Here is a 16,552-nt window from a genome sequence, read left to right as displayed (position 1 = left end):
ATATATATATATATATATACACACACACACACATATATATATATAGAATAATGTATAATGAATATCATTTAATTTTTTAATGTCTTTCTATGTAGATATAATTTCTCATCATTAAATATTTATATACTATAAAATGAATTAATTTTACTACTACTACTATTAATATAAATAATAATATTAATAACAACATTTTTAATAAATGCCGAAATAATTATTTAATTGCTTTATATACACATACACAGAAAGAAGTAGGCTAATTGTTCATTTTCACCTTATTCACCCTAAAAATACACAACCTTTCACCCTAAAACATCAACTTCTGTTCACTTTGTTAGTGTGTACATCTTTACAGAGTCGACAGGTTGTGCATCATATGAAGACACAGTGAAGAGTGAAGAAACATGTACAATTGCAGTAAACCAGTCCAGAAGCTTCTGGAGCAAAACTGCAGCAGATATTCTGCAGGAACAATAAAGCTTCAAACGTACAGTAGGATATTCTCACGGGCAGCAGCAGCTCTCACCTGATTTTTTTTTCTCTTGCAGAAAACACGTGTATGCCGGAGAAATAGGGGTCATTTTGACTCTGGGGAGCCGTTTAATTGCTGCCACAACCGTTTCTAAAAATACGTCTCCCAGGTTGCGAGCGCAGACAGACGCAGATCGGAGGGGTTGCTGGGAAAACACGTGCAGACGTGGAAAGATGTCTGAAATCCCATTTGCAAAGAATATTTTAATATATAACGTGCAGAAAAATACATCTTTGAACAGCTTAGACGCAGGTTCTAAACTTAATTTGTGATGCATCATCTTTCATTATGCAACATTTCAGAAGTGAGCACATCTGGGTCAAATCACAGCTGCGCTTAGACCTGAAATTAACATTCAGTCTGGCTGATCTGATCACAAGTAAACAGGCCAGAACGTTCTCAGATCAGATCACTCAGAGCATCTTCAGGGACGCTTACGGACATGTCACATTTACAGTGTAAACACTTACGCATCCTGCTGTGCCCCAAAAACACTGAAGGACCATCTAGTCACGTAACACGCAACAAAAAAGCAAAAAGATGCACTTCATCTCAGAGAAAACCTGAGCATTCATTTCATGTTGCATCGACCCTCCTGCGGAAATAAGGCATGTAGTCCGGAAACCAGAGAACATGGAAAATCTCAGATCACAAGAGGTCACGGGAGAAGCATTTGAGACTACGAGTGTCTTGGAGCTGCATCCAAATATATATTTAACCTCTGAGATGATACTAACAAGTCATTAGTGACAGGTAATGTTGAGATCACAAGCTCTCTTTGGGATCATATTGTGGATTTCTACCTTTGGTTTGCACAATCACAGAGGCATTTGACTGCACAAGTGTAAAATAAGTCCTTCATTTATTTTTTAAAATTTACATAGATCTCATTTGTCACATAATATGCATATAATATCAAATGAAACTTTTACTACAATATTTTTAATAAATATGAATAAAAAATAATTCAAGGTTTTCATCTCATTTGCCATTACTAAATAATATGTATATTATATAAAACTAACTACTTTTAATATAATATTTTTAATGACTGTGATGTGAACTAAGTAGGTAATTTGTTTTAATCATTAAATAATATGTGTAGAATATAAAATTAGCTAAAATTTGAATATTTAAAACAGTATTTTCAGTAAATACGGTGTGAAATAATTTGTTCATTCTTTTTAATTAATGTAGATGTCTTTTGCCATTTTTAAATGGCATTTTTATGTATATAATATACAATTGATTACCGTTATATATATTTTTAAATATATAGTGTGAAAGGAGTATTTAATTTGTTTTTCAAATTTATGTAGATCTTTACATCAAGTAATATGTATATTATAAAAATAGCTAACATTTTAATATCGTGTAATACGGTGTGAAACAATTCTGTTTTTTTTTATATATTGTTAAATAGTCTTCATGAATATAATGCAAAATAAGTATTTTATTTGTTTTTCATATTTATGTATATCCTATTTTTCATCATTACATAATATGTATACTGTATAATGGAAAATTAACTACAATATTATTTTTAATAAATATCATGTAATATTTGAATTCATGTAGATCTCATATGCTATTATTAAAGCACATGTTTACAATTAATTCATTTTTTTAATTTATGTAGTTTTCTCCACTATTAAATATTATATAATATAAATATCTATAATATATAATTAATTTTAATTAATTAATTTTAGATCTCATTAGCCATTATTATGTACACAATATAAAATGAGCTAAAATTTGAATACTTTTTTTTGTAAAATAATTTTTTTATTGTTTTTGTTTAAAAATGTATCTCATACCATCATTAAATAATATGTAATATGCACACATTCACATGGGAAGTAATTGTGCATTTTATTCAAAACATCTAGACTTGGTTTATCATGGTTTAAGCTACTCTGAAAAACATCCTTAACTAGACAAATATATTTAGCCACTAATATGACACTAACAAGTAATTATTATCAGTTACTGTAGAGATCATAAGCTCTCACTGGCATCAAACTGTGGCTTGTCTTGATTTCAACCTTCACACATCACAGGTCTTTAAGAGCAGAAAATACAAAGGTCAATCTGATTTGACTAAAATATAAAAATGAACCAAGACATATCTATTTCTCAGGACATCAGAGATATCAAGGAGTTTCGAAGTTCCTAGAAACATATCTGAAAGGAAAACTCCTGCTGAACTTGTATTTATGAGTCCCAGAACTAAGGGAGTTGTTCAATTTAAAAGATGAAGTACTCCGCTTAGAGCAGTTTCAATTGTAAATGATAAAGTGCCTAAACACCTTTGTGTTCTTTTATGAAACCTTTTATTGAATATGGAAAAAGATCAAGAACAAGAAGAAGTTGGGAATTTGCATTTCAGCCCCGTCGGCAGTGAATCATTACACACTCGACTCACAAGAGCACACGGCCATTAACTTCTGCGGGACGCTCCTTAAGCTGTCTGAACAGAACATCACGAGCTGAACAACATGCATTCATCATCTCCTCGAACACAAAGTCTGAGCATTTTCTCCTCCAAGAAGGTCAGAAATATATCAAATATTTAGGAGATATGAGGGGCGCCGCTGTTTTTATGCTCTGTGTGTGTGTTTTTGATATTGGCTCAGCATCAAAAACAGAGCTGCGGTTTGATACCAATGAAATGTCAACAGAATAGAGTAGCAGGATGTTTAGATAATGGAACATTAGTATTTAGGCGGGTCAAGTGTGTAATAAAGAGATATATATTACAGTATACAGTGAACACTACAAATGAGACCACTAGAGATGCACCGATGTATCGATCACTGACATTTAAACTGATATTAAAAACAGATGGTTCATTAATAATTAATAAAGTACATCTATTGTGTTGGATAAGGTCTTGAATTTGGTTCTTGAGCAGCAAATCAGCATATTAGAATGATTTCTGAAGGATCATGTGACACTGAAGACTGGAGTAATGATGCTGAAAATTCAGCTTTGATCACAGAAATAAATTACATTTTATAATATATTCACATAGAAAACTGTAAGTTTAAATTGTAATAATATCTCACAATTTTACTGTATTTTTGGATCAAGTAAATGCAGCCTTAGTGAGCATAAGAGACTTCTTTCAAGAACATTAAAGGGGTATGCACTGGGTCAGCTGGCCAATCAGAGCAGACTGCGCTTGTCAAAGGAGGGGGCTTTGTAGAAAACTAAGCGTTTGAGAGAGGCGGGGCATAGAGGACCTACAATAATGTACAGTATTTGAAAAATAATGTGTTTTTTGAACATTAAAGCATGTCAACATATTCTGTTTATTTGGTGTAACAGAATAATGATCTTTAAAATAGCATCATATGACCCCTTTAAAATTGTACAGACTCCAAACTTTTAAACGATATGTATAATATAGTCCTTTGGATATCATGTAAAAATAGTAAAAAAAAAAATGTGCTAAAATAATTACGTTTTTGAAATGAACATACGGAAGAACTACATAATAATAATTTTAATTTAACTCTAAAATAACCCTAGCCTAATTAATAAACTACATTTATCTACATATTTTTACATGGAAAACACTGTGCATCTTTCAGGATTAAATTAAATGGACAATTTAATTCGAATTCACCAATTCTGACAAAATTTCTGTTACTGGAATTCATTTTAATATCATTGTAATGTCACTTAAACTACGTTATCATTCCCAGGACTTATTCATTTGTTCGCGCATTTTAGGTAAATCGTGGCTACTAACTTTTTTTAGTTAAATAATGTTCACAATTTAAATAAATTCAAGTGACAAAATTTACCTAAAACGAGGGAACAAATGAATACATTTAATTTAAAACGTGGCCACAAATTAAGAAATCTTTTTTTTTTCTGCAAATCATTTGCGGGACTCCGTAGAACAGAGTATCGGACGATATTTGTTAAAATCAGTATCATATACGCCAAAAAAGTAAGAATCTCTAGACGCTACTTAAAAAATTAGGGCTTAGACAATAAATCGATGCATTGCGAATTGAGTAATTGTTCTGCATTGATTCTGATATTATCGGAATGCATCGCGCTTCTCTGTTGAATCGATTCTGAACTTAGTTTTTAACATCAGCACTGCATGCATTAGAAACAGCCATTCTGTGCTTGCTTCCAGTTCCTTACACACACACCACTTGAACATAAAATAATCATTCATAAAGTTTGAAAAGGTTGAAGTGAATTACAAGGGTGTTCATAGAGGGCTGTATTTACATTAATCTCATGTCATAAAAGCATAAAAGGTGCAAGTACATGTAACCACTTACATTACTCAGCCGAACGCACAAGGGCTCTTCTTTGTGAGCATTTGAGTGTGCGGTTAAAAACTAGACTTGAGTGCCATCTGCTGTTAAAAACTAAGCTCAGAATCGATTCCAGAAAGAATCGCAACGCATCGATTTATTGTCCCAGCCCTATTAAAAATTACTATATAATTTTTTTCCCCAAATCAAACTGACAGTGTCTTACCTCTCTACAAAAGCTGACGATATTTTCCCACAATTCCTTGGCCTCTCCCTCATCCGTGCGCCTGCGAGCCTCCACATGCATGCTCTCCCGGCGTTTCAGTGGCTTTCCGATTTTGCGCTGATTGAGGTACTGCTGCGGGGTGTGACATGCCGCGCAATGCTTCATCCTCACTTCGTTCAACAGCGTGCAGGCAGGACACGTCCACTGACAGGCGCTCTTGTCCTGTGCCGACGGGGACGAGACGGAGGAAGAGGAGGTGGAAGTAAAGGCACGCATGTGGGAGTGCGGTTGTTTCCGAGAACAAGACGAGCAGTTGGACGGCTCGGAGAAACCATGCAATTTGGACGATCCGCAGGCCGTGCAGTGGCCCGCGCCTGTCGGGTTGCGCAACGTACATTTGGAACACGCCCATGAGCTGAAGTCCGGACTGGACGGCGATGCCGGCGTGAATCGCACCGACTCGCCCAGTACGTCGATGACGTCGGCGCCCGAACCCGGCCATGACCCTCGACATGCATCACAACGCCCGGCGGATGACGAGGGAGGAGCTGTGGGGGTGGAGCATCCAGGGCACTTCCAAGAGGGCGGAGACGTGATTGGAGGTGCAGGGTTGTTAGGCTCCTCCTCTTCCAGCACGCTGAGGCGCTTGATTGGGTAGTTGTCTGATGGTGGGAGGGGCTTGGTTTTGGTAGGAGGGCATGTTGAGGGCGATGTTGGTGAGGGGGCGGGGTTTAGAGGACGTCCAGGGGGTGGGACTTCCCTTCGGCTGCGAGGCACAGGGTTATTTTGAAGCGAGGACAGGGAAGGGGGCAGAAACGGGACGGGGGGCGGAGACGACAGACACCTCCCCGTTGGGTTCGGCGCACTGGGACTCCCCATTGGCTACCTGACCTTTGGCTTCTGGGCTGGAGGCGGGCTCTACTGGAGTGGGCGGGGGCTGCTTGGGTGGGAGGGGTCCGTTGGGTGTAACTGGAGCTGCTCCGCACACAGAACACGAGCCTAATCCATGGTGATTGGTCAGAGTGCAGCGGGGGCAGGACCAGCGAGGTTCCTCAGCACTGCTGAGGCGCAAAATATGGTTCAAATCCGGCTTCTGCCGAGGAGCTTCACAAATAGAGCAGCGCAATGAGTCGCTGGAGTTAAGAAAGGTGCAGCGACCGCATGACCAATCAGAATTCCTCACAACTGCAGCCATCGAACCAGGAGAATGAGAGTGACTGAAAAAGAAGGAAAAAGATAAACAATTAAATACTGAATTAAAGTACCAAGTACAAAGTACACAAAAGAGAGCAGAACAGAGTTGACAAAGAGAAAGGAATATGTAGAGGGGAAATACACATAGGATTAAATAAAGATAGACACATAAGGAAGATTAATAATACAATGCATTATTAATAAACCAATATTATTAATATACCAATATATTAACCTAATATATCAGACAGGTCGATTAATCAAATGAAATTGGGCCATTATGAGACATCGGTCATACATAAAACCAATTTATTTGATTGTTTTATGCCATTTCTGAGGCCATTTAATGGCAAAAAAAAAATCTGGTAAATTGGTAATAAAAGATAGGTAAAAAAATTAATAAACACTTTAAGGTAGACAAACAGGATAAAAATTGTACATGCAAAAAGATGACATCTTTCGCATGTATATATACAGTGGGTACGGAAAGTATTCATATATATACACATAAAGTATTATAAAACTGCATAATATTTCATTATATACTACTACTACTACTACTAATAATAATAATAATCCACCCTACTCCCTAGATGTCAACCACTAAAAAATTCACATCAGTTGACCATTACTATCAATTATTAAATACCCTTACTCTACATGAGAAATGACAGACTAAAGATCAACATTTGATTAATTAAAAGAGAGAAAATACCTAAAATAATAACAAGAGCATGCAAGCATGATATTTGGCAACTATGAAGACCCTTTCAAAACTGTTTTATATACTGTTGGTCTTTGGGTCGGTTCCCTGTGAGCATGCTGAGACATTTGGCCCCGAGTTTCAAAAAACCATTGCATACACGCAGTAAGACATTTGTTCTGTGAGTCACAGTCATTAGCACTGGTCTAACAGAACTGGCCCTCATCCCACTCCTCACTGCACTGTGTGTGTGTGTGTGCGCGCGCATTATTTGACTGACTCAGTAGTGATACTAACCGTCGACTCAAGGAGGATCATGCTGATAAATAATGCAAAGAATCAAAGCTTGTGTGAGTGTCTGATCATATTGTGCGTGTGTGCATTATGCAGTGCATGATGGGTGTGTTCTGTGACCTGTTAACACTGCTGGAAAGCAGGGAATTATTGGCGGAAATAGTTTTTCCGAGTATGCGATATAACAGCATTCCAAACAGCATAATGTTTTTGGCTTCGGGCTGATGAACATGTAAGAACAATGTTTACTAGAATCCATTTAAAACAGTCGCATTTGAGTCACATAAGGAAGATAGAGGCAATCTGGGACAGATGAAATCTGAGCGAGGAAACACCTTTCATTACGCAAACAAGGAAAGGACACAAGAGGTGAAAGAGAATTCATAGAACAATCAACTTTTATGAATTCATATGGACGTGTGCATTCAGGCTTGATGTGTCCCATATAGGAGAGACTGTCACACCTTTACTTATTTCTCAGCGTAGGTCTATTTTTAAAAGTCAACTCCTATATACACAAACTTTAAAGTCTCAGCTAAAAAACAACTATTTTATTTGCATTTACATCATTATTGCCCACGAAAAAACAAAGTTTGTTGAAAACTCATTGAACTAATAATGGTGGGGCATGTTGTCACAATGGAACTACCTTCTAAATATCTAGAAACAGTTAACATGAAAATATTAATAAAACAAAGGTATGAAAGGTAACACTAAAATATGAAACTACTGTTTCAGCCAATAAATATTGCAATTAATACATTTCCATTCTCAACCTGATACACATTTCCCAACAAACCAATAAAAATATGATGACCCTGGCATTTTAGTTTAGTAGACAGACTTTTGAAAGCAATATACTAAACCACAGTGTGTGTCTGTCAGAGAGAGATACACGGGGAGAGTTTATTCTGAATTGTGATTGGCTGAGGTGATAGGAGCTTGTTGCTATGGGAATAAATCCTCAGTAAAGCCTCAGAGGGCAGAGACTCCCTTTCTCTCGATAAAACACTCAGGAAACATCCTGATAACGTTCAGACAGACACACACACACACACACACAATAGAGACATACAGCTGGGTTCATGGACGACATGTCACACTGGGACATCCTACAGCACTCACGTCTCAAAGGTCAAAGTAAAGGTGAAGCGTGTTATTTTTTGATGTTACAAAACTCTTCACCTCAGATGAACTTTGAAGAAAAGGAAATGTAACATCTATAATTCTAAACAATTTTATGTAAAAAAATTAGATAGTCGTGCAGTGTGAAAACGGTGACCCGACGACTTTGAAAATCGTGCAGTGTGAACTCGGCATTACGGCTCCGACGAGGTTTTGTTCCATCCTCCACGCTGTGACAACTCACAAAAGACTATTTTTAGCCAAGCTGCGCGGAGAGCCGCTTCAGAAACGTGCCGCGGCTGGCTCATAAACACAAGCACTGACTAGATCGGCCGCGATCAGCTCCGGTTCCCATGGAGCCGTAACGCGTCGCAGACGCATGCAGTGAGGCGCAGATCAGCTTTAACGTTCTAAGGATACTGTTTCTCTGTGCCTTTATCGTTATAGTTCTGGTGTGGACTCTGCTATTCTTTAATATTGAGAATGATTTTTAGAACTATATCTTTATCGTTATCTTTATAGTTATCGTTCTTTGTGTGAACAGGGCTTAAAACTATTAGCAAAATCTGGCAAATAGGTCATTAAAAAAATAGGTAAATAAACAAATTAATAGGATAAAAAACATTATACATAATTTACAAACAGAAAAAAAAAATCGATAACATTTTTGGCTAAAATATATTAGTTATGTATTAGTTTAAACTATTTAATTTAAAGTAGATTATATTTCAACTAATAAAGTATAGAATGTCGTAAATAATATACATATATACACTTTATAAAAACATCATAATATAAAATAAATAACTTTATAAAATTCATGTTTCACTGTTTATTATATAATACTAATGCATTTCAAAATGGTAAAAACTGTATTTAAACACGGTGCTACACTCTTATTAGACAAAAAAAATGCTTATTTAAGCACTGCAACTACAAATATCAAATATGAAGAAAAATATACATTAACAGTTGAATTGGCTAATCCACTATAGGATGTTGGGCACTAGTTGACCCTCATGGATTTGTAAAAAGAGTCTGAACACAGAAACAGCTTACAACTTGACGCGGATGGAAAGGCATTACATAAAGTGATTCTGAAGCTGCCTGGATTCTGTTAACACGAGAAATCCTTTAAAAAAATAACACAAGGACATGTGGAGTTCTTGCACTGCTCAGTCCTTATAAAAATAATATGACGGAATTGTTTTAGCAGTAAGAATAATTCATACGCGCCTCATCCTGCACCATGTGACTCCAGCGGAGAGTTGTTTGAGCGCGGCTGCCCCGTTGAGTCTGTCTGTGGCGTGTCAGTTGTTAAAAAGGTCGGTGACAGCTGAACTTTTGGAAATGAACAGCCGCGTACAGCAGATGGTGCTGTGGAAAAAAAACGGACGTTTCTACAAGCCTGACAGCTGAACCGCTGTTTTCTTTACATCGTATGCTCGGATGGATCGGTTAACTCGGTTAAATATTGTACACTAGCTTTTTTCATTTCTGTCCCTTAGGTTCACTTGCAATCACAGCCAAGGTTTCTTGTGGTAATTTTATACTTTATGAGCGTTTTCCACCCTCTTGCTGAGCCTTAACATTAAACAGGCCATTTCGCTACTGCACAATGAATACTTCTTTATGCAAATGACTTCAATTGTGATTGACTGATTTCAATGTACCAGCATAGCTTAGGCAAAAATGTAACTTCTGTCATAATTTAATCACACTTATGTACTCCCAAAATCATTTTAGGGCCGTCTTTTTGACATACAAAGACAGTCAATGAGGCTGGACACAGTATACATATACATATATATATATATATATACACACATATATATACATATATATACACATATATATATATATATATATATATATATATATTTGTATAAATAAGTTCCACACACACACACACACACACACACACACAACTCAAAGATGGCAATGACAAGACATCAAGAAGCAATGATGTTTGATGATTGGATAATAAGAAACTTTGTCTTGAGGCACTTTTTTTTATTATAAATTTTGCAAATTGCCATTTTTGATGCACAGCAATACTTCTTCCCATTCACTTTAATTGCATGCAAAAGAGCAGCGTGAACAATCTACTGAACATTTGCTATTGTGATCCACAGAAAATAAAAGCCTCACAGATTTGGGTGAGAAAATGATGACCAAATTTTCCTTTTTGAACGAACTAGCGCTTTAAATGAACATCAGCGTACATGCTGGTGATTCAGCTCCACCACACCTCCCTCAACATGTAACACAAACATGATTAACATCTATGAAACAGAGAAGAACGTCAAAGATGTGTGTTATCAACATGCACACACACACACACGAAACCTCACGGGTTCACGGGGTGCCCCTGGCAAACAGCGTTAAAGGGAAAATCCTCTAGTAACACACACACACACAGAATCTGTCCAAGACGTTTCAGCTATACACTGTATCGACACACACTCCATTAAACATGATCCTACTGCACTACATACACTAGTGTTTGATATGTAATGTTTTTAAAAGAAGTCTCTTCTGCTCACCAAGGCTACATGTATTTGATAAAAAATACAGTAAAATTGTGAAATATTATTACAATTTAAAATAGCTGTTTTATAATGTAATATATAATTTATTCCTGTGATGCGCAGCTGAATTTTCAGCATCATTACTCCAGTCTTCAGTGTCACATGATCTTCAGAAATCATTCTAAGATGCTGATTTACTGCTCAGGAAACGTTTCTGATTATTATCAGTGTTGAAAACAGCCGTGCTTCTTCATATTTGTGTGGAATCTGTGATACTTCTTGAAATAGAAATCTTTTGTAACATTATAAATGCCCCTACCGTCCCTTTTGATCAATTTAATTAGTCCTTGCAGAATAAAAGTATTCATTTCTTTCCAAAAAAAAAAAAAAAAACCTTTTGAATGGTAGTTAAAAATTAACCAACAACCCAGAGTAAAAAAATGAACTTCTGATTAAACTCGAAATTTCATTCTCAACTCATTTTACACATTTCCAAATGAAATCTAGGATGGAATTTGATCTTATTTATCAAGAAATTATTGAACGGTGGGTGAACATTTCCTTCAGAATAACATGCACAGATGAAACGCTCACAAAACCACCAGGAACGTGCACTCAAAATATATTTAGGCCTAAATTTAAGATTTATGTCATTAAATTACATTTCCATGCATTTGGACTACACAGTTTTAACAAACTAATAAACTTAATGTGATGCATATTTGTCAGTGATGCATGAATAAAACAGGTCAGATTTCTGTAATAGCACTGATAAACTAAATGTGTTTTAAAATACACAATAACCAACTTTATATATTTATCATTAGTAAGTCCAATTTGTTTAACTAACTGAATATTGCTTGTTCCATGTTCAAACTTTTTAACTGAATAAATGTTAATTGTTTTCACAATTCAATTTGAATGTATTTTGATTGAAATAAAATCAAACTATGCCACTATATCAGTTTCACTGATGCATGACTGACAAATATTTATCACACTAGGTTTATTAGTTATATTAAAACTGTGTGATCCAAGTGCATGCACTTCAAATGCATAAATCTTAAATTTAGGCCTAAACTTTTGTTTGAGCGTGTAAATAGTCAATCTGACATCATGTTGACCTTAAATCCCCTGATGAGGCGATGCTGGCGCATGCACGTGTTTACCTGCGCTCTCTATGTGGGATAGGCTGCTGCTGCTGCTGGCGTGTGATGAAAGTGGTTCCCCACACCGGACTGCTGTGGCTAGTCCTGAGCCAGCCCATCGGAGCTGCCGGCGGGAACGGAGCCGTGCTGAACCCGTGATCTGATTCTCTGTCCGTGGTCAGAGACGATGTAGAACTCCCCATTGCCACGAGCAACTTAGAAACGCACACGCTGCGTCCTTCTGTTTGTCTTTCATGCATATAAATACACTCAAACGCAAAGGTCTACGGTTCTCAAGCTCAGTTTGGAGGGTCAGACATCTCCTCTAGTCTGCCAGAGATCAACATCAGGAAGTGACAGACAGGAAGTGGCTGTGATTGACAGCGCTCATGCACACAAGCGAGCCTATAAATGATCCACGGGTGCCGTTTTCCCCAAAGGTCTGCGAGGGCCGCGGGCCCTTCAGTCTCTCTAAGCCTCAGGTGGCGTTTAACCTGCCGTAACCTCGCCTGAGAGGAAGGACGACACTTCGGGGATGGCGGTACAACACATTACTGAAGCACTAGAGACAAAAACACTCTTTAAAAGAGGAAGTTTGACGCAGCGAGAAAGTTTCCAGTCTCCATTCCCGTCTTGTTTTTTATGCGTCTGGTTGAGTCACGGCGCAGTCCTTCTAATCATGTTCACTGCTTGTCTCTCTCTCTCTCTCGTTCTCTGTCTTGTCTGTGGCTCATCTTTCCGCAGCTGTCACCGGGATTACGATGCGTCACATTTCATCCAGCCTGCAGAAGCAAATATTCCTTTCATCGCAAACAAACATCAGCGTCCAGAGAACAAGCATATCAATCCGTGTGCATCTACGCATGCGAATGAGTGCATGTATGTGTGCGTGCAATTAATCAGAGATGCATGCGAAGAGCATTTTTAAAAGCAATTTCTACACGGTAACCTGTTAAAAAACTGACTTCTAATGACAATTCAGGAGGTTTTAACTAGTAGAAACATTATAAACAGGCTAAATTAAAATTGTAAAAAATATTTTTAAATACATTTTCTATTTACATTTTTTTTTTATTCAATTAAAAAAGTTTAAGGTATTTTTGCTGATACAAATAACCACTATTATTTTATGGCAAATATGACTGATATAATGATTCTATATGGGTTTGCATGCTTAAAAAATGCTTAACGTTTTATATTTACGATCAGGCACTAAAACTATTTTAACATTCTGAAAAAAGATGGATAACTTTATAACATGGCACAAAAAAAATGTAGCATCTAATTCTGATCTCATATTTAAAAATAATAATTAAAAAACACCAGTAATAATTTAAACATCATGGTAACATCTGTCGATACCAGTTTAGCCACCAATATTCTGTGCATACCTAAGCGCTGAAAAACGAATCAGTCAGATATAAAAACGACATAACATGACTATGCATGCATATGTGTGCAAACCCCTGTATAAGTATCAGTGCGTATGCGACTGCGCATACGCATACATGTATGCATGCATGTGTGTCTCCAGCATCAGTGGACCCAGATGACACAGAGAGGGTTTCTGACCCAGTGGAGGCCCTCAGCGGGTCAGACTGCTCGTACAGATCCAGCTGAGCATCTCATCTGAGTCTCATCTAAAGCTCATGCAGATGTTCATAACGTGACAGCGACGGCTGTGAAGGTTCTCATCTGTCTCTCTAGGCACCGGAGTATCAAGTTTGACACTCAGATCGTGACTATGAATATTTAACGGCGCAGAGAGGCTCGGGTGAGGTGCAGTGGTCTCGGGCCCGGTGAGGACATGAGCGCTCCGGTTCCGCCGGTCCTCCGGTCCGACGTGGGTCTCAGCTGCGGTCGAGCGTCAAAAGCATCGGGATGGATGATGCAGACACAGACAGATCCCTGCGGCTGAAACGCTGCCGTCCAGATGCGCGGTGCGGTGCGGTTTCGCTCGGTTCCGTTTGCCGGTTCGGTCACTTATGATTCGGCTGGAGCGGAAGATGATGATGATGATGATGCTGCCGCGCACCGCATAAACACACACAACAACCAAACTGCAGCGGTGTTTTCATGCATCTCCTCACAGGACTCATGATGACAGCATGCGTGTGTCTAAAGCGCAGTTTGATGTGCATGCATATGCTGCGGTTATTTATTTGATTCGCTTCTTAATTCAGCCCGTTTCTCTCCAGGACGCGCAGATGCGCGAGGATTACGGCGAGTCAGCAGCACGCATGCGCAGCTTCGACGCTCAGCCTCTGCTACAGGACTCGGATTCTCTCGTTTTTCTCATGCACAAATATACACTAATAATCTAGAGACAAAGCCAGTCGAGAGCACGCCTGGGTCATATTTCATCTCAAAATCATAAGAAGAAATATCTAATAAATTATTATTTAATAAATAGAAACTATTTCTGAATTATAACAATATGTTTTGACATTTAACATGAATTTCCATTCAAAATGTCTTGGAAAAAGACCTAATGAATAGACAATGAATGCATAAATGAAGGTTTAATGAGCTGTGGTGAACACATTTGGATGTGAACATCAGTTGCCGGCGGGAACACAGTTGTGTGTCTTGTGTGTCTTTACATCGTAAAGCTACTCATTTCTTCTATATTATGAGAGACACTGAAGAAAAGGCTATAATATGTCAGTTTAGAGCATTATTAAATGAGAAGACAAAAATTATGCTAACTGCACTGTTACGTACTGTATGCAGAAAACAGTTTTAAGCGAGAAGTGTTCCTGTCATTGTTACTTATTACTTAGTTGCATTATTAAATATTCTTAATGCAAACTTCAGAAACTGGGGCTGTGATCAATGACATAGCAACATCATCAAAGTGAATTTGAGCAGTAGGTCAAATATGTGTTCAGAGAGTTTGTTGGTTAATTAGGTAAGTTCAGTACGTTGTTTTGTGTAAGTCATACACAGGAAGTTCTATGGAAATTATGTTATTGCACTTTCGCAATAACTCAACTCATAAAACCAATCTGACAAGATCTTACGCACGCATACAACACAGCTACAGATTCTTGTGGTGTGAGAGAGCCAAAGTGTGAAACAACTTACTGAAACCCCATCAGACTCGATTATGGACCGTGTTAACAATGACAAAACATGCATACAATATTTAAGGCATGTGACACTGATGACAGCAGATTCAGGAGAAAATGCGTCACTACTGTTGAAACACACACACACCTTCCTCCTAATGAGTCTCAATGAGCTCAAAAGACTTCTACTGAGCTGATACTCAAACTCTGTGCCCCTAAGAGATTGTTTTTATTTTAGAGTTCTAAAACATTATTTGAGTATTTCCTACCTAAGTTAGCTAATTAACTACACACACACACGTCTGGGTTGCTATCCTTGTGGGTACTCGCCATAGGCGTAATGGTTTTTCTACTGTACAGACCATATATTCTATTGCCCTAAACCAACCCTACACCTAAACCTACCCCTTACAGGAAACTTTCTGCATTTTTAGATTTTCTAAAAACTTAATTCTGTGTGATTTATTAGCTTGTTTACCCGTTGGAGACCTCCATTTAGGTCCCCACCGTCACACGAGTCCCCATGAGTCTGTGTGTATTCAGGTTTAAGTCCCCACCAGAATAGAAAAACAGGTACACACACACACATACATACACACACACACACACATACATACATACATACATAAAATACATTAAAAAAAAAACAGAACTGAGAACTACAGAGAGAAAGATATTCAGTCTGAATGAGGAATTGATGATGATTGATCAGTATGGTTATATTATTACATACACACACACACACACACACACACACACACACATACATAAAATACATAAAAAAAAAAACAGAACTGAGAACTACAGAGAGAAAGATATTCAGTCTGAATGAGGAATTGATGATGATTGATCAGTATGGTTATATTATTCATAAACACGAGCATCTTTAAAGCGATTCATATAAGAGACTCATCACACACACACACACTCAATTCAGCTCAACATTTCGATGTTTTACACAGCACTGATTAAAATACCAAATTTCAGCTTCTGAAGGAAATTTCCACATCTCACAATTCACTTCCTAGTTTAGAAGCATCAATAAACCAGCGCCTAAACCAGCACTTAACCCATGACCAAACCAGAGATTAAACTATTAACAAACCAGCGTTCGAGTTCAGAACGAGCAGTTCTTTCAGTGGCAGAGTGTTACATTGTATCACTTCGCCAAGGAAGTTGAAAAGAAAGAAACGATACAATGTAACATTTGATGCGACTCTCGCTCGAGCAATTAAAGAAACAGAAACCGCCAAAACATAGCGCATGGAAATACATGTAGGCTTCATCAAAATACCTACAGCTTGATATATGAGGTGTTTTATGATTATTTAATCTGCGTTTAGAAAAGTGATCTTACTTGTGAAGCACAGGGAGACCTTTGGATGGACTGATGATCTTCCTTGATTTGGCCGTTTAACTTTCCCTTCTGTTGTCCGAAACGATTC

At 37.6% G+C, this 16,552-nt stretch overlaps 1 pseudogene; it reads right to left on the bottom strand.

Annotated features, from left to right (window-relative positions):
- Positions 1 to 13,000, bottom strand: part of LOC107667152 (calpain-15-like) — a 25,134-nt pseudogene extending 12,134 nt beyond the window's left edge.
- Positions 13,001 to 16,552: the final 3,552 nt, after the last annotated feature.

The sequence above is a fragment of the Sinocyclocheilus anshuiensis genome, unplaced genomic scaffold, assembly GCF_001515605.1.
Source record: "Sinocyclocheilus anshuiensis isolate Anshui unplaced genomic scaffold, SAMN03320099.WGS_v1.1 scaffold415, whole genome shotgun sequence".
Classification (NCBI taxonomy): domain Eukaryota; kingdom Metazoa; phylum Chordata; class Actinopteri; order Cypriniformes; family Cyprinidae; genus Sinocyclocheilus; species Sinocyclocheilus anshuiensis.
Note: the sequence above shows the minus strand (reverse complement) of the source record. Positions and strands in the feature narration are given on the sequence as shown.